Source organism: Poromitra crassiceps (assembly GCF_964638095.1).
Source record: "Poromitra crassiceps genome assembly, chromosome: 7".
NCBI lineage: Eukaryota > Metazoa > Chordata > Actinopteri > Beryciformes > Melamphaidae > Poromitra > Poromitra crassiceps.
The window spans coordinates 60,265,047-60,285,176 of record NC_139628.1 but is presented as its reverse complement, the minus strand read 5'-3'; the positions used below and the strand labels follow the sequence as shown (position 1 = coordinate 60,285,176).

General features: G+C 41.7%; 1 protein-coding gene across 1 annotated transcript in view; it reads left to right on the top strand.

The window, feature by feature from the left end:
* The first annotated feature begins 889 nt into the window (after positions 1–889).
* znf219 (zinc finger protein 219) overlaps positions 890–20,130 on the top strand; it is a 29,342-nt gene continuing 10,101 nt past the window's right edge. Inside the window, exon 1 of the mRNA XM_083640402.1 lies at positions 890–1,002. The gene's annotated coding sequence lies outside the window, so the exon portion shown is untranslated. The remainder of the gene's footprint in view (positions 1,003–20,130) is intronic.

Sequence of the window (20,130 nt, the reverse complement as noted above, 5' to 3'; positions counted from 1 at the left end):
CCCTAGTGGCTCGGTGGGTGCCTCTGCGCTTTGTTGTTGTTTGCCCTCCTGCAAAATAGCTGGAAAACAAACAGAAGACAAGAGTGATTCAGAGGAGGGGGGAGGAGGGGGGGATCTGCTTTGAGCTACTTGAGAGTTTTTAATGCTAAAGCAGATGGAGCAGATCTAACGTTTGTTTGAGCTCCAACTTTAAGATCCAACAACTTGTTGAAGCAGGTTTTTTCTGGACTGGGAATAATGAGAAACCGTTACGGGAAGCTGTGGCAGGTATCGGAGTTCTCAAGCTATAGGTTCCTTTATCAAGAACCTTCAAATTCCCTATAATAAGACTCAAAGGCACAGAGATACTGATTGAACCCTATTCACCCTGTCCTTGTAAAGTAAATTCCTACTTTTTTTTGCTGGGGACCCCCTGGACCAACCCGAAGGCCGGCAGGTGGTCCTCGAACCCCACTTTGAAAACCCCAAAGAAATTCTCACTTTGTAGCTGAGTGGCCATGTGCTTCCGGGGTGGCTCAGAAAAAAGTGCTGGTTGTTCGTGTCATCACTCTTAACACATGTTGGATGGGTGTCAAACTTTTCTCTTTTTCTCTTCTAAACCGGATCCGGCTACCAGCGAACCCCCAGATGCCATATTTAGGATACAACTGTACGTGCGGAGATGTCAGCGCTGTAAAATGGTGCCCGTGGTGAGATTATAATGAACATTTCCAACCTACATCACTCTCCCTCCCACTTCTCACATCGCTTCCCTATTCACTCACTCCTGCTCCACAATAAACGGGGGGAAAATGCCAGAAGAAGGGAAGAGAGAAAGAAAGGGAGATGGGGGAGAGAGTGAGAGAGAAGAGGGTGAGCAAACGTTAGGGAGGAGGGAGGGGGAAACGGCGTATGCTTGTATACAACCCTGATTTCCATTTTTTCCCCAACTCGTAATGCATTTAATTCAAGTGAAACGTAATCATGACGTGTCGTGTCATTAATCTCCTCGCCGCCTCTCCCGTAAGTACACTGAGTCTTTACTTTCACCATACACGCTATATCCTAATTTATCCAGAAAATTATCATCTGTAGCAGCAGCTTTAGATACTATGCACTTTTATGCAGGCTGCCACTGAAACGGTGGCAATGAAACATTTCCAAAATTATTGTATTTACTGCGATTTGTTGTTTGCCTTTCACGAACAACATCCCGGGTAATGGCCAATAATAGTTTTATTTTCCAGCCCGTTATTTGCAGTTTTTGACGCGTGTGTGTCTATGTGCGTGTGCATGTGAGTGATTGGCGTGAAGCATGTATGTAACTGCGCGCTCTGGAGCACTTTACGTGTGTGTCATGTATGTAAAAGCCGGTGTATGTGCGCGCATGGTCGAGCTGTCTAACATGTAAGCCACAAGCCCCCGTGTAGTATAGCCGTGACATGACAGAAAACGGAGAAATGCACATGACAGTTTTTAGGCTGATAGAATACTTTTGCCATAACCTTTGAAATAAGTCGATTTGGCAAGTCTACTAGAATGATATGCGACTTTTAGAATGGTTGCAAGTGCACGAAAAGTCACTCGGAGTGATAAATGATGTATATTTGTTTTAGTTTTAAATCACTTAACTTCACTTAAGTTTTCCCACATAGCCATGCAAAAGAACGCCTCTGTTTCAGAAATTGGGCAGCATGTTGACAGCTATCTCATTTTAACCTCTAAAGAAAACGCGATGTTGGACCCAGAAAAGTACAAAAAGCGACACAAGTTCCCCGTGCGTAACGGAGGATTTCGATAAGCTGCAGACATATTTGGGCAGCCGTAAAGTCGATTTTTGCATGTTAGCAAGTTGATTTACAAGAGCTTAATTTCTACGTGCGATTAGCCTGACTAATTCTTTTGTTGGAGGCGCATTAGGCATTGTGTGTACTGCATTGTTTTCGAGATAAGCACCGCCACTTTCATCTGCGATGTGCGCAAAAACGCATCCACAACCTGAGCCCGAGGGGCGAAACACTGTTTTATAAGCGTCAGCCCTGTTTACTACAATGTTTACCAACTAGACTACTATTACAACCGGTTTAGTTGTCCTAACATCACCTCCAGTGTCTACAAGCTCCGAAAGTAGCAAGTGTGGCATCATGCAACGTTGTCCTATAGCCGTGTCTGCAAAAACGCGTGTTGTCAAATATGTGTTTGTATCCTACAACGCACAGTAGCGTGTATAAGTTGCCGCTTTTCATCCTGGGTATAAAACGGTAGGCTTTTTGGATACGATGTCGCTTTTAGGGGCTGATGTCGCGTTGGGAGATTGGCAGAGGATTCAAGATGAAATCCATGATGGCACTTTGTGCTCTCCCTGCTCGCTCACTCGTCTTTCCCCTCCCGTAATCTTTTGTATAGAAAATTTAGGAACACAAAATGGAGAGCAGGGGAGCGAGCGATAGATAGGCTGACATGACACACACACACACACGCCACCCCCCGACTTCTCCAAACTACAACCCGCTGCTTGTGATTTTTAATCGCGTTTCCGAGGCGAAATGGTTGCACACTGGACACCATCCGCTCGCAGAGGGGTTAATGCCGTTTTCGAGGGGGTGTTTATGAGCGCATTGTTTGTTGACGGTTATTTATTTCATTAACGCGCCTCTAATTGAGATGGCCGCGAGAGAGACGAGGGGAAAGAGCGACTGAAAATGGTTGCACGTTATTGACGCACATCATAGGGGCTGGGAGGAAATTCCTCTTGAGATAAGGCGCAGACGTGTCATCTGGGTTGACCAAAAGACACTCCCGTCGCCTTTTCTAGATCCAATCAAATATGTTTAGGGTTTCTGAAATGCTCTATTTATACATCCAACCGAAATGTCACACTTTTTGAGAGCATAGATACACAAAGTGGAAATAGGTTGACATATTGAAGAGATGTTGTGGAGGGTAAACTCAGTTGAGCTTTATTTGTGGATCAGACATCTGATCACACATCACACCAAGCAGGCAGCATATCAAACTGATGGAAGCTATATGAGGACAGGCTCAAGGGAAAAAGCATAAATCCAGTCTTTTCTGAAAACATGATTTTTTTGTGTTCATATTAGTCGCTTCCCTCACCATTTTAGCGCTTGGTGGTTCTCAAACTTTTTCACATCAAGGACCCCTAAACAAATGAGTCCATGGACCCCCATTTGATAAGATTGCTTTCAGAGATGTTTGTTTTATTACAGAAAGTGTATGGAACACATGAGCAAAATAGTCATACATTTTGTCATTGTGTTACTTATGGAATTATAATGAAAATAAATCTATTCCCCTTTTTTTTTTTTTTTTTTTTACTGGGGATGCTGGAACCCCTCAAAGACCCCTGGTGGTCACCGGACCCCTGGTACTGCTTTAGCCTTCATCACGGCTCTTAAATGTGTTTCCTTTCCAGCCTTTGCCAAAAACTCATAATTTGACGTTTCTGTCACAGGCTTAGCATTCAAGCACACAATTGTTTTTTTTCTTCCTTACAAGCAAACAAATCAGACATGAAAGAATCACCTCTCTATTGCAAAAAGTGGCCCTACAGGTAGTCTAGTTTTTTAATACCTGATGATTTCATGTTAAGTCCTTGTGAATATGCGCACGCGGGGGAGAGGGGGGGGGGGGGGGGGGGGGTAATGGGTTTTACTTGGTTTAGGCCTGGTTGTACACTGTTGTGTTCCAGTAGTGTCCGCCCCCATCACCACCTCCTCTTCCACTTCTTAGGACGTACTGTACTGCACTTGAGGGGCGCGTACGCCCCATCCAGGTGGCTCTTTAGGGAGAGATGGTGTGTGTGTGTGTGTGTGAGAGAGAGTGAGAGAGAGAAAGTACAGAGAGTAAAAAGGAGAGGAGTGTAGCACCAATCAAGGCTTCTGATTGATATAATTGGGTCGTTAGTGCGCTGCGGGAGAGGCACCTGCCTGCCCTCAGTTAGGCAGAATCTACTGCATTGTGACATTTTCAGACTGTAGAGAGTTCTGCTGCCTGCTCGGGATTAGTGTGTATTTAGAGCATTAGGGTCTTACTTAAATAGTCGCCACTCGTGCCACTTGCATTGCGTTTTTAAACCACTGTTTCAAACCGATTGACCTTTTTTTTGTGGTTTACAATGGAGGCGGAGAGGTAGACGGTTGCTGCCCCTGTCCCATGCGTGCCTGTCCCTGTCCCATGCGTGCCTGTCCCTGTCCCATGCGTGCCTGTCCCTGTCCCGTGCGTGCCTGTCCCTGTCCCGTGCGTGCCTGTCCCTGTCCCGTGCGTGTCTGCCCCTGTCCCGTGCGTGCCTGTCCCTGTCCCGTGCGTGCCTGTCCCTGTCCCGTGCGTGCCTGCCCCTGTCCCGTGCGTGCCTGGCCGATAGGAGCTGCCCCAGATTAAAGTCTAGGCTGTCATCGCCATCGCCATGCGCTTGATCATAATTTTGGATAGCGTGGCAATCTAAGGAGGTCACCGCTCCACGAGGACGGCCCGCAGTAGGTCGAGCAAAAGATGGCGTCGCTTGGCTCAGTCTGTGCCTTCCTGCCGTCTTGTAGCCGCGGCGCCATTCGTGACGGGATGGCGAGCGGCAGAGGCCTACGCGTCAGCGAGGCTGCTTTCAGACGCGAGGGTGGCTGGTTCAAATCCCCAGACTGCCAGGGGAGGGAGAAATGAAGTGTACTATCACTTATGTCAAGGTGCTCTAGCAAGGGGCGTAACCCCTCATTATAGGCATAATGAGGGTTTCTCACAGAGCGGCTGCTCCAGCATCAGTTCATTCTAGGCGTAATGAGGGTTTCTCACAGAGCGGCTGCTCCAGCATCAGTTCATTCTAGGCGTAATGAGGGTTTCTCACAGAGCGGCTGCTCCAGCATCAGTAAAAGCCTAAGTGAATGAGGTGTTGCTGAGAAAGAGCAGCCTCTCTGCAGGTTTTCCCAGTGTAAATAAAGTGTGAACTCTTGTTATCAGTGGCTGTTGATGCTATAGTGAGGTTGTTCCGGGCTCTCAGGTGTCCGTCTGTGCAGATGATATGCATAATTATATTCCACAAGGAGGTCAGGGCGCAGTGTCAGGTGCATGTCAGCGCCCCAGGTGCGCACGGGCAGCGTCCAAAATTAGCAGCAGCCACCAGCTAAATGCTGGTGAAGTATGCAAGTGGCTTTTAGATTTACCTCACTCACCAGCCAAAAACAACAACAAAACGATGGTCATCTATTGAGTGGCTGGACCCTGCTGTACTGTGGAAGTTAAAGGACATTATGGTACTGTGGAAGTTAAAGGGACATTATGGTACTGTGGAAGTTAAAGAGACATTATGGTACTGTGGAAGATAAAGGGACATTATGGTACTGTGGAAGTTAAAGGGACATTATGGTACTTTGGAAGTTAAAATACATGATGGTACTGTGGAAGTTAAAGGACATTATGGTACTTTGGAAGTTAAAGGGACATTATGGTACTGTGGAAGTTAGAAGGACATTATGGTACTGTGGAAGTTAAAGGTACATTATGGTACTGTGGAAGTTAAAGGTACATTATGGTACTGTGGAAGCTAAAGGACATTATGGTACTGTGGAAGTTAAAGGGACATTATGGTACTGTGGATGTTAAAGGGACATTATGGTACTGTGGAAGTTAAAGGGACATTATGGTACTGTGGAAGTTAAAGAGACATTATGGTACTGTGGAAGTTAAAGGGACATTATGGTACTGTGGAAGTTAAAGGGACATTATGGTACTTTGGAAGTTAAAATACATTATGGTACTGTGGAAGTTAAAGGACATTATGGTACTTTGGAAGTTAAAGGGACATTATGGTACTGTGGAAGTTAGAAGGACATTATGGTACTGTGGAAGTTAAAGGTACATTATGGTACTGTGGAAGTTAAAGGTACATTATGGTACTGTGGAAGCTAAAGGACATTATGGTACTGTGGAAGTTAAAGGACATTATGGTACTGTGGAAGTTAGAAGGACATTATGGTACTGTGGAAGTTAAAGGACATTATGGTACTGTGGAAGTTAAAGGGACATTATGGTACTGTGGAAGTTAGAAGGACATTATGGTACTGTGGAAGTTAAAGGACATTATGGTACTGTGGAAGTTAGAAGGACATTATGGTACTGTGGAAGTTAAAGGTACATTATGGTACTGTGGAAGTTAAAGGTACATTATGGTACTGTGGAAGCTAAAGGGACATTATGGTACTGTGGAAGCTAAAGAGACATTATGGTACTTTGGAAGTTAAAGGACATTATGGTACTGTGGAAGTTAAAGGGACATTATGGTACTGTGGAAGTTAAAGGACATTATGGTACTGTGGAAGTTAAAGGACATTATGGTACTGTGGAAGTTAGAAGGACATTATGGTACTGTCGAAGTTAAAGGGACATTATGGTACTGTAGAAGTTAAAGAGACATTATGGTACTTTGGAAGTTAAAGGACATTATGGTACTGTGGAAGTTAAAGGGACATTATGGTACTTTGGAAGTTAAAATACATTATGGTACTGTGGAAGTTAAAGGGACATTATGGTACTGTGGAAGTTAAAGGGACATTATGGTACTGTGGAAGTTAGAAGGACATTATGGTACTGTGGAAGTTAAAGGGACATTATGGTACTGTAGAAGTTAAAGGACATTATGGTACTGTGGAAGTTAAAGGGACAGTATGGTACTGTGGAAGTTAAAGGACATTATGGTACTGTGGAAGTTAAAGGGACATTATGGACATTATGGAACTGTGGAAGTTAAAGGACATTATGGTACTGTGGAAGTTAAAGGGACATTATGGTACTTTGGAAGTTAAAATACATTATGGTACTGTGGAAGTTAAAGGGACATTATGGTACTGTGGAAGTTAAAGGGACATTATGGTACTGTGGAAGTTAAAGGGACATTATGGTACTGTGGAAGTTAAAGGACATTATGGTACTGTGGAAGTTAAAGGGACATTATGGTACTGTGGAAGTTAAAGGGACAGTATGGTACTGTGGAAGTTAAAGGACATTATGGTACTGTGGAAGTTAAAGGGACATTATGGAACTGTGGAAGTTAAAGGACATTATGGTACTGTGGAAGTTAAAGGGACATTATGGACATTATGGTACTGTGGAAGTTAAAGGGACATTATGGTACTGTGGAAGTTAAAGGGACATTATGGTACTGTGGAAGTTAAAGGACATTATGGTACTGTGGAAGTTAAAGGGACATTATGGTACTGTGGAAGTTAAAGGGACATTATGGTACTGTGGAAGTTAAAGGACATTATGGTACTGTGGAAGTTAAAGGGACATTATGGTACTGTGGAAGTTAAAGGGACATTATGGTACTGTGGAAGTTAAAGGACATTATGGTACTGTGGAAGTTAAAGGGACATTATGGTACTGTGGAAGTTAAAGGGACATTATGGTACTGTGGAAGTTAAAGGGACAGTATGGTACTGTGGAAGTTAAAGGGACATTATGGTACTGTGGAAGTTAAAGGTACATTATGGTACTGTGGAAGTTAAAGGGACATTATGGTACTGTGGACGTTAAAGGACATTATGGTACTGTGGAAGTTAAAGGGACATTATGGTACTGTGGACGTTAAAGGGACATTATGGTACTGTGGAAGTTAAAGGGACAGTATGGTACTGTGGAAGTTAAAGGAACATTATGGAACTGTGGATGTTAAAGGACATTATGGTACTGTGGAAGTTAAAGGGACATTATGGTACAGTGGAAGTTGTGTACTGCTCCTTGTTGAAGAGTTAAAAGTTAAGAGTTGTTTATTTCAACAACACAACTTCACTTCCTAGTTGTCACAGACCACAAAACGTAATCAACCCCTAGGGGAGTGGTTCTAAACCTTTTTACATCAAGTACCCAGCGGTCCTTGAGGGGGACCCCAGAAAAACGGGGAATCATTTATTTCCACTCATAAGTAACACAATGATAGAATGTATGACTATTTTGATCATGGGTACACTTTCTGTAATAAAACATCTAAAAGCAGGTGAGAAGGTTTGAGAACCACTGAGCTAGAGGAGCCGAGGAAGAGAAGTCGTAAGGATGGAGACGAGGAGGTGTAAGAAAGAGGGCGGTGGAGGATGGTGGTACAGTAAGTATACAGGATAGCAGTGGCGAACTGTCAGGGCCTTCTAGGTATTCACTGAATACCCAAGAATAAAATAAAAAATAAAAAATAAAAAAAATAAAAATTGAAAAGAAAAGAATTTCCCCCTAATAAATTATTTGTATTTGTTATTTATTAGTTTTTATTAACTGAAATAACAGTCATATTGTCGCTAAATTGTTCAGATCTTGGACTCACTTTGTTTCAGCAAATATGGGGTTAAATATTTGGACCAGCCTCCACCGGCAAATGGTATTGATTGACAGCAACCCTTCGCAAAGACCGACTCTAGTCATGACATGAGGATGACAAGTTTGATGACAGGTGTCTACCGTGTCTTAACCAATCAGAATATCATCTAGTTGTGGCGCTACGTCACGGACGACAAGGAGGGAGGAGTTTATGATGATGTGCTTGTGACATGCATGGGGTTGTGATGAGGAAATGGACGTGCAGCGGTACTTTTCAAAGGATTTAATCTAGAGCTGTCAAGCTATATTTTCGCCATTTCGAGGCTAGCTTGGAGGGCTTTTCAATACAATGGGTTTTGTCATCAAGTGAACGTCATTGGTAAGTTAAAAAACTTTTTTTTTTTATTGCTGGTGGCGCTGGGGGCTGGGGCAGCTGATGTCGGTGGGCAGGGGGAGTTTTGGACCTGTCCGCGGGTTTTAGAGTTTGTTGTGCTTGTAATTTCTGTGTATTGAGCTAACTGTGGTTGTGTTACTGACAGACTGTAACGGAGTGCGCACAGAGACCTCAGAGTTGCACGTACAGTAGGCTATATATTCTGTGTGTGTGTGTGTGTGTGTGTTTGGGGGGGGGGGTTACCGCATAGAAGGCCCGGTTCTGATAGGCACGGTTCGCCACTGCAGGATAGTGGCAGATAAAACAGGGAAAGGAATTGACTGGCCACACTGGCTCGTAAATCTAAAAAGTCACAAGCCACTTTCATGGTTTGACTATTTGCTGGTGGTGGGTGTTACTGTTAAGTGCCCACCCTGGATCAAGGTAGAGATGGGCTATAATTGTCTAAACGTAACGTTTCCTCATAACGTTTTCGTTACAATATCCATTAAAAAGCCAGTTACGTGTCAATCATGTGCCATCTGGTTTATCCTAAGGCAGTGATTCCCAAACTGTGGGCCGTGGAGGTACTGCAGATGGGCCGCGAGTAGTCTGTCAACGCTCCCGATTTTCATGGGCAATCAAATGGCTGTAGCAGGGTCAGGATCAAGCTACTGTGGAGATCCTGTTCTCAGAAGAAAGTAGAAGAGCTATGGAATCCATTGGTACCAAGCATACTATGCTAGCTTGTTAGGAAGGGGGCTAAATAAACATTTAGCAAATTTGGGCGAGGGAAAACAATTTCAAAGGGGTCCCTTGACCTCTCAGCTCAATTTATCTGAATGAAAATTGGTCCAATGGATAATTACCCACAAGTCCCCCCTTTCAGATAAGGTAGGGCTTTTCACAGCCTAAATAGCATGAATAGCTTGTGGATTGATTTCTTCTGTTGTTGCTCATCACATTTTCTCTTAACAAATGTGTTATGCATGCAAATACTTCTGATGAGTAAGGGGGGAGAAAATGTTGGCAATCTGCTTTTGGGTATTTTGCCGACATGTTTTTGTATGTGGATGGATTATTAATTTCCCTTCTGCCCAAGTTCACATGCTCTGTTAACAAAGTAAAAAATATATAATATAAAAAACATATAGGGAAATACATCATCTTAGTCTCATGTGTTGATCAGAGTTGTGATTAAAGGCTTGGGTGGTGGGCCCCGGAAGTTTTTCACATTTCAAAGTGGGCCGCGGCATTCTTCCGTTTGGGAACCCCTGTCCTGAGGGGCTCACAGCATCATGAGTGCTTGTGCTTTATTCATTTATTTGGTTTAGCAGCATGGACAGGCCCTTATGGATGGGAACTGAGCCCAACAGTAGGGCTGGGTATCGTTTAAAAAATGACGATACCAGTATCAGTACCAGTACCAGTACCAATACCAGTAGTACCTGTACCCTTACAGTGATCCAGATTAAAATATGTACTTCGTTCGATGTTTTGGTGGCATCTCGCCACGCTCAAATGCCAACTTCGTCGCATACCCCACACTGGAATTCACCACCACAGTAGTAGTAGTAGTGGGCCAATCACACGTCACATTAAATCGAAGAACGCCTGCAGTGATTGGCTGCCAGCAAAACCATACAAATAGTTGTTTTTCTATAGACGGTTTTCACCAGAGCGCAACCCCACAGCACTTCCTTTTTCTCAGCATTCGGCAAACTGCAGAAATATTCACTCGACATCGTTACTTTTGTTTTCGCTGCTCAGCTGTATAGACGGTTTTCACGGAATGGTCAGTCCTGCACTTGAATGTTTTTTTTTTCTTTTATGTCAATAGCAAACACTGCAACAGGAAGTGAGCGGGGGTTCAATTTAGAATGTTTTTGTTGTCAAGTTAAAACCGTCTATATCTGTGTACAAAAAGGATCGAATGCAGGTATGGTTTGACTGGAGAAGTTTCATTACTCTTTGGTACTGGGTTATTTCATACATACCAGGTATGGTATCGGTATGGAGTACCGATATCTGGTCCTACCCAATAGACTGGCATTATGCTGACCAATGAGCCATACATAACTGAGGGGCAAAGATCACCGACCAGTTTACATTTTCTATACGACTGAGATACGAGGAATCCAGCGGATGAGACTTTCGGCCTATCACAGCACAGCTAAGGAAGTGGGTAGGGGAAGAGTGATAGAGTTGGGGGGGGGGGGGTCAGTGAAAGGTGAAGGAAAGGAAATGAATCCCGTCTGTGGAAGTGTGACGCGTGACCACCGGCCTCCAATTATACTGCTGACCCCCCTCATATTATACTGTACCACACATAGCTGACCCCCCTCATATTATACTGTACCACACATAGCTGACCCCCCTCATATTATACTGTACTACACATAGCTGACCCCCCTCATATTATACTGTACTACACATAGCTGACCCCCCTCATATTATACTGTACTACATAGAGCTGACCCCCCTCATATTATACTGTACTACACATAGCTGACCCCCCTCATATTATACTGTACTACATAGAGCTGACCCCCCTCATATTATACTGTACTACATAGAGCTGACCCCCCTCATATTATACTGTACTACACATAGCTGACCCCCCTCATATTATACTGTACTACATAGAGCTGACCCCCCTCATATTATACTGTACTACACATAGCTGACCCCCCTCATATTATACTGTACTACACATAGCTGACCCCCCTCATATTATACTGTACTACACATAGCTGACCCCCCTCATATTATACTGTACTACATAGAGCTGACCCCCCTCATATTATACTGTACCACACATAGCTGACCCCCCTCATATTATACTGTACTACACATAGCTGACCCCCCTCATATTATACTGTACCACACATAGCTGACCCCCCTCATATTATACTGTACCACACATAGCTGACCCCCCTCATATTATACTGTACCACACATAGCTGACCCCCCTCATATTATACTGTACTACACATAGCTGACACCCCTCCCCCTCTCATTTACAGTGTTGGGGGTAACTTATTACAAAAGTAACATATTACATGTAATATATGACTTTTAGCAGTAATATAACTTATTACTTATAGGATTTCAGTAATATTATACCAGTTACTTTGTCAAGTGACACAAGTTACAAATTGAGTAAAAATAAATAAATCAAAGCACATATTTAAAGGATGCATATAATAATTTCTTAATCAAATTGTGCTTTTATGCAAATAACCACTATAGATGAGAATAACAAAGGAAAAGGATAACATTTAGAATTGAGGACGGTTTACACTGACTTCAAGACGGTTGAAATTATTTTTCGGGATGGTCCCGGGGCGGCGATGTCATTCTACTGCTGCTGTTATTTTGGTGAAAGTCATGCAAAAGTAGTGTAATAAGTAAAGAGTTACTCTACACAGAAAGTAATATTGTTAAGTAACTTTCAAATGAAAGTAACTAGTAATATCTAGTATATTACATTTTGAAAGTACAGTACCTTGCCCAACACTGCTCATCTCCCTCCACACACATTACCCACTCGCTCATCCTCCTCAGACACCTCTCCTCCTCAGACACTTTATTGCTCATCCTCAAAAGACACCTCTCCTCCTCAGACACTTTATCACATGACACATTTGACACAACATAGTGCAAACAAGTGGGGAAAGTAAGGATTTGCACAAACGCACCCTCAAAAGAATTGAGATTCGACTTGGACTCAAGATTTGGGACTTGTGAAGATTTTTTTGGGCGCATTAACATTAAATGTCTAATAATAATGTCAACTAATCAGTGCTGATTCTGTGTATGCTAATAGATAAAGCAGTGAGGATCATTAGTTCATGCTTTGAATCCCTTAGTTTTAGCTCTGCAGTGTTCTAAGCAGACCAGATGGCATCCAGCAGATGATACAACGCTCGTCCATAAGAGACTTGACTTGGACTTGAGACTTAACTTGGACTCTAGCTCAAAGACTTGAGACTTGACTTGGACTTGCAAAAGATGACTTGTGAGCATCTCTGAAATCATACACACATACAGTAGGCTCTCTAGATACACACATGTATCCCCAATGGCCCAGGCACAAGACCTTAGAAATGGCTATATTTAGGTGTGGGCTACACACACACACACACACACACACACACACACACACACACACACACACACACACACACACACATGCCTCTGTATACACACACACACACACACACACACTGAGGCACTTAATGCACACACCCCCTCTTTGATGTTCCCATAGGCAGTGAATTCAGACATAGCCTACTTAGTGTAAACGCTCTCATGGTATATGAGTAAATCTAAAGCTTAGCACACCGCCAGCCCACACACACTGTTAAAACATTACATGAGGGCTGTTCACGCCTTCGCGCTCACAATCATGTCTACCATGGCGTGTGCAAACCTGCCCCCTCGCTAGATCCTCCACTCACTTGTGGAGCCGATAGACATTTATACAGCGAGATCAAAAAGAGCCAAAAAATAAACTTGTCTGAACATATTGAGTCCATATTCCCATGACAACGTGTGATGTGTTGCATGACTCAGTGCGTGCTACACACACCTTGTGACACAAGTGTAAAAGTCAGCCATGGGTGTTTATCCAGCGTTGTTTTTTTAAATACAGGTTGGGCATACAGAAGGTGCACGTAACAGAAGGTGCACGTAACAGAAGGTGCACGTAACAGAAGGTGCACTTCCGCCTTTTTGTCATAAAAACTCATTTTAATTGACGTTACTTGAGCAGTTGTTGGAGTCGGTTAACTCGGTGCCCAAAGTTACCGTACACCGCAATTAATGTACATCGTGGTGGTGCGTGACACGAGGACATGCTGTTAAATTGTAATTACCATGTGAATTACAGTGTTGTTACATGAGTTCATTACCGTGTGAATTACATGTTGTTACATGAGTTCATTACCGTGTGAATTACATGTTGTTACATGAGTTCATTACCATGTGAATTACATGTTGTTACATGAGTTCATTACCATGTGAATTACATGTTGTTACATGAGTTCATTACCGTGTGAATTACATGTTGTTACATGAGTTCATTACCGTGTGAATTACATGTTGTTACATGAGTTCATTACCATGTGAATTACATGTTGTTACATGAGTTCATTACCGTGTGAATTACATGTTGTTACATGAGTTCATTACTGTGTGAATTACATGTTGTTACATGAGTTCATTACCGTGTGAATTACATGTTGTTACATGAGTTAATTACCGTGTGAATTACATGTTGTTACATGAGTTCATTACCATGTGAATTACATGTTGTTACATGAGTTCATTACCATGTGAATTACATGTTGTTACATGAGTTCATTACTGTGTGAATTACATGTTGTTACATGAGTTCATTACCGTGTGAATTACATGTTGTTACATGAGTTCATTACCATGTGAATTACATGTTGTTACATGAGTTCATTACCGTGTGAATTACATGTTGTTACATGAGTTCATTACTGTGTGAATTACATGTTGTTACATGAGTTCATTACCGTGTGAATTACATGTTGTTACATGAGTTCATTACTGTGTGAATTACATGTTGTTACATGAGTTCATTACCGTGTGAATTACATGTTGTTACATGAGTTCATTACCATGTGAATTACATGTTGTTACATGAGTTCATTACCGTGTGAATTACATGTTGTTACATGAGTTCATTACTGTGTGAATTACATGTTGTTACATGAGTTCATTACTGTGTGAATTACATGTTGTTACATGAGTTCATTACTGTGTGAATTACATGTTGTTACATGAGTTCATTACCATGTGAATTACATGTTGTTACATGAGTTCATTACCGTGTGAATTACATGTTGTTACATGAGTTCATTACTGTGTGAATTACATGTTGTTACATGAGTTCATTACCATGTGAATTACATGTTGTTACATGAGTTCATTACTGTGTGAATTACATGTTGTTACATGAGTTCATTACCGTGTGAATTACATGTTGTTACATGAGTTCATTACTGTGTGAATTACATGTTGTTACATGAGTTCATTACCATGTGAATTACATGTTACATGAGTTCATTACCGTGTGAATTACATGTTGTTACATGAGTTCATTACCGTGTGAATTACATGTTGTTACATGAGTTCATTACCGTGTGAATTACATGTTGTTACATGAGTTCATTACTGTGTGAATTACATGTTGTTACATGAGTTCATTACCGTGTGAATTACATGTTGTTACATGAGTTCATTACCATGTGAATTACATGTTGTTACATGAGTTCATTACCGTGTGAATTACATGTTGTTACATGAGTTCATTACTGTGTGAATTACATGTTGTTACATGAGTTCATTACTGTGTGAATTACATGTTGTTACATGAGTTCATTACCATGTGAATTACATGTTGTTACATGAGTTCATTACTGTGTGAATTACATGTTGTTACATGAGTTCATTACTGTGTGAATTACATGTTGTTACATGAGTTCATTACTGTGTGAATTACATGTTGTTACATGAGTTCATTACTGTGTGAATTACATGTTGTTACATGAGTTCATTACCGTGTGAATTACATGTTGTTACATGAGTTCATTACCGTGTGAATTACATGTTGTTACATGAGTTCATTACTGTGTGAATTACATGTTGTTACATGAGTTCATTACCATGTGAATTACATGTTGTTACATGAGTTCATTACTGTGTGAATTACATGTTGTTACATGAGTTCATTACTGTGTGAATTACATGTTGTTACATGAGTTCATTACTGTGTGAATTACATGTTGTTACATGAGTTCATTACCATGTGAATGACATGTTACATGAGTTCATTACCGTGTGAATTACATGTTGTTACATGAGTTCATTACCGTGTGAATTACATGTTGTTACATGAGTTCATTACCATGTGAATTACATGTTGTTACATGAGTTCATTACCGTGTGAATTACATGTTGTTACATGAGTTCATTACTGTGTGAATTACATGTTGTTACATGAGTTCATTACCATGTGAATGACATGTTACATGAGTTCATTACCGTGTGAATTACATGTTGTTACATGAGTTCATTACCGTGTGAATTACATGTTGTTACATGAGTTCATTACCGTGTGAATTACATGTTGTTACATGAGTTCATTACTGTGTGAATTACATGTTGTTACATGAGTTCATTACCGTGTGAATTACATGTTGTTACATGAGTTCATTACCGTGTGAATTACATGTTGTTACATGAGTTCATTACCATGTGAATTACATGTTGTTACATGAGTTCATTACCGTGTGAATTACATGTTGTTACATGAGTTCATTACTGTGTGAATTACATGTTGTTACATGAGTTCATTACCGTGTGAATTACATGTTGTTACATGAGTTCATTACTGTGTGAATTACATGTTGTTACATGAGTTCATTACCGTGTGAATTACATGTTGTTACATGAGTTCATTACCATGTGAATTACATGTTGTTACATGAGTTCATTACCGTGTGAATTACATGTTGTTACATGAGTTCATTACTGTGTGAATTACATGTTGTTACATGAGTTCATTACCGTGTGAATTACATGTTGTTACATGAGTTCATTACCATGTGAATTACATGTTGTTACATGAGTTCATTACTGTGCGAATTACATGTTGTTACATGAGTTCATTACCATGTGAATTACATGTTGTTACATGAGTTCATTACCGTGTGAATTACATGTTGTTACATGAGTTCATTACTGTGTGAATTACATGTTGTTACATGAGTTAATTACATGTGAATTACATGTTGTTACATGAGTTCATTACCGTGTGAATTACATGTTGTTACATGAGTTCATTACTGTGTGAATTACATGTTGTTACATGAGTTCATTACTGTGTGAATTACATGTTGTTACATGAGTTCATTACCGTGTGAATTACATGTTGTTACATGAGTTCATTACTGTGTGAATTACATGTTGTTACATGAGTTCATTACTGTGTGAATTACATGTTGTTACATGAGTTCATTACCGTGTGAATTACATGTTGTTACATGAGTTCATTACTGTGTGAATTACATGTTGTTACATGAGTTCATTACCGTGTGAATTACATGTTGTTACATGAGTTCATTACGTGTGAATTACATGTTGTTACATGAGTTCATTACCGTGTGAATTACATGTTGTTACATGAGTTCATTACGTGTGAATTACATGTTGTTACATGAGTTCATTACTGTGTGAATTACATGTTGTTACATGAGTTCATTACTGTGTGAATTACATGTTGTTACATGAGTTCATTACCATGTGAATTACATGTTGTTACATGAGTTCATTACCGTGTGAATTACATGTTGTTACATGAGTTCATTACCATGTGAATTACATGTTGTTACATGAGTTCATTACCATGTGAATTACATGTTGTTACATGAGTTCATTACGTGTGAATTACATGTTGTTACATGAGTTCAGGCACATGATTGTAAATGTCAGAGGCAGAGGAAGATAGAGACCAGAGCCTGGAGTCAGTGAAATAATGGAATATCATTGCTGCATGTGGGGAAACCAATTAAATATGCGTGTTTTTGTCTCTCTTTTTACACCTGGCATCATTATGCGTCTCACATCCGGACTGACTGCATGATTTGGCCGGATCACATTCACACACCTGACGCTGGAATGTGTTATTTCCACGAGACGCGTTGAAATCAGATTTCTCTCTTCCTCGCAAAAAATAAATAAATAAATAAATTGCCACGCACGTCACTTCCATTCCCCACCATCATATTAACGTATTTTCAAACTTGACAGCGAACTCCCTCGTCTCGCCCGCGTGCCCCATCTGCAAAGTATCCCGACAGTCTATTTGCGTTCACTTCGCGGCGCGCAAGTTTATACATATACATATATATATATATATATATATATATATACTTCCATTTACGTCATTTTTCTATATGTGGATCGGAGACAGATTGCATTAATGCGTGGTTAATAATGGCGACGGCGGTTTAGGTGATTGGATCTCCAGCGTGTCCTTGGGCTCCTTTACACCTGGATTTTATGCAGGTTTTTTTGGTTTGTTTTTTCTATCTGGTTCCAATCTGATTCCTGCCCCCCCCCCCCTCTACCATCCTCTCCACACCTTATCGCTCTCCCTCCATCTATCCAAATCAGCCTTATTGGCGTGACGGGCCGCTGGTTGGCGACGGTCACTGTCACAGTGGAACAAAGCGTTGTGATGCTGATATTCATATGATAATGCCATCACACCAAACACTGCTACACATACATTCAATAGCCCATCTCTCCTATTCTGTTCCAGCATATCTGTCTCTTTTCTCCCCCCTTCCAACAGCATGCTGGCACTCACATTAGAAATCATTTTCATTCATAAGGTTTTATTTTTTATTTTTTTAAAGCTGGCTCGTTTGTAACTGCACTCTTATGTCTCTCTCTCTCTCTCTCTGTCTCTCTATCTGCCTTCATCCTCTCTTCTCGTTTTTGCTCTTCGCCATGTTGGCAAGGCCCAATCTACCAGCTGATATCAGCATTCCCTGGCACTCTGCCAACTGGCAACACTGCAGGAGAGAAAGAAAGAGGGAGCGAGAGAATGAAAGAAAATTAGTGAATAATAGACGGAGGAGGGAGGGAGCGAGAGAGAGAGAGGGGGATGGGAGGAGTATGAATCAGGGAGAGAAAGAAAGAAAAGGAAGACAGGAGAGAGAGAGAGAGGGAACAATAATGGTGGATTAAGAAAGGACTGTGTGTGTGTGTGTGTGTGTGTGTGTGTGTGTGTGTGTGTGTGTGTGTGTGTGTGTGTGTGTGTGAGTGTGCGTTTGGACGTGATTGATATGGTGTGATATCCCTGTGAGTCATAGCTGAGCTAAAATGTCAACCGGCTACATGAGAATCTCTTTGTCATCCCGGCTCGCTGACACACACACACACACACGCACACACACACACACACACACATTCACACGCACACCACACAAACCCGCAGCTCCTATAAACACATATGTGAACATGCTGCCGCGCGAACACAAATATGGCCGACACACCTGCGAACACAGATGTTCCATTGTTTTGCCACAATGATTGATGACCTTTTGTTTTGTTGTGGGCGCCGCCACACGGCAGACAGAAACAGCCGATCCAGATAAACCAACTGATCTACTCCAAACTGCTGCGTGTTCAAAACATAAACCCCGCTCCAACTGATCTACTCCAAACTGCTGCGTGTTCAAAACATAAACCCCGCTCCAACTGATCTACCCCAAACTGCTGCGTGTTGAAAACATGTCGCTATGTGTGCGCGCTCGCCCAGATGCGTGTGATAGATGTGTTGGCATAAGCATATCTACTGTACGTTACACTTGTGTTTGAGCTGACTGCGTGATCCAGAGTAGAATCACCTCACATTTCTACATGACTTATAGAAGAAACCTAGAGACGCACGGGTCAAGCCAAGACACCACGCCCAGGCGTAACAAATATCCCTTTGTGCGTAAGTGCATGAATGTGTGTGTGTGTGTGTGTGCGTGCACGTGCACATGCGTGTATACAATCCTGATTTAAGCTAAAAGCTGCTACTGTACGAGTGGACAGGAAGGGTGTGTGGGGAAGTCAAAACATCTCGCACCCATCCTGTTTGGGACAGTCCATGTCCTGTGGTGCCCTTAACTCTTACACCGTCACAGATACACACTCACAGATACACACACACACACCACAGATATACACACACACACCACAGATATACACACACACACACACACACACACACACCACAGATATATACACACACACACACACACACACACACACACACACACACACACAGACATACACACAGACACATCCACACACACACACACACACACACACACCACAGATATACACACACACACACACACACACACACACCACAGATATACACACACACACACACACACACACACACACACACACACACACACACCACAGATATACACACACACACACACACACACACACACACACACACACACACACACACACACACACACACACACACACAGACATACACACAGGCACATCCACACTCAGTCTAATGGTCCATATGCGCTGACAGGTATGAACATATGGAGGAGTAGGAACAGGTGCACACCTGTTAGACATTGAAGCACACACACCTACACAGACTGAACAGCACATCAAGATCAAAGATGAACTTTCTACTTAAAATGTGCTCACATTATATGTAACGCATTGAGAAATGTTTCTGAGAATGCATTTGATTTATGATGGAATACATTAAAATAGTTTAATTCCACGAGGCTTTTGGAAAGAAAACGCCTACATTCATTGTTTCAAAAGCACAATGATACTAGATGATGTAAAGGTCTTTAGTTAGTTAATAACTGCAATAATATCCTTTCATGTGTTTTTGT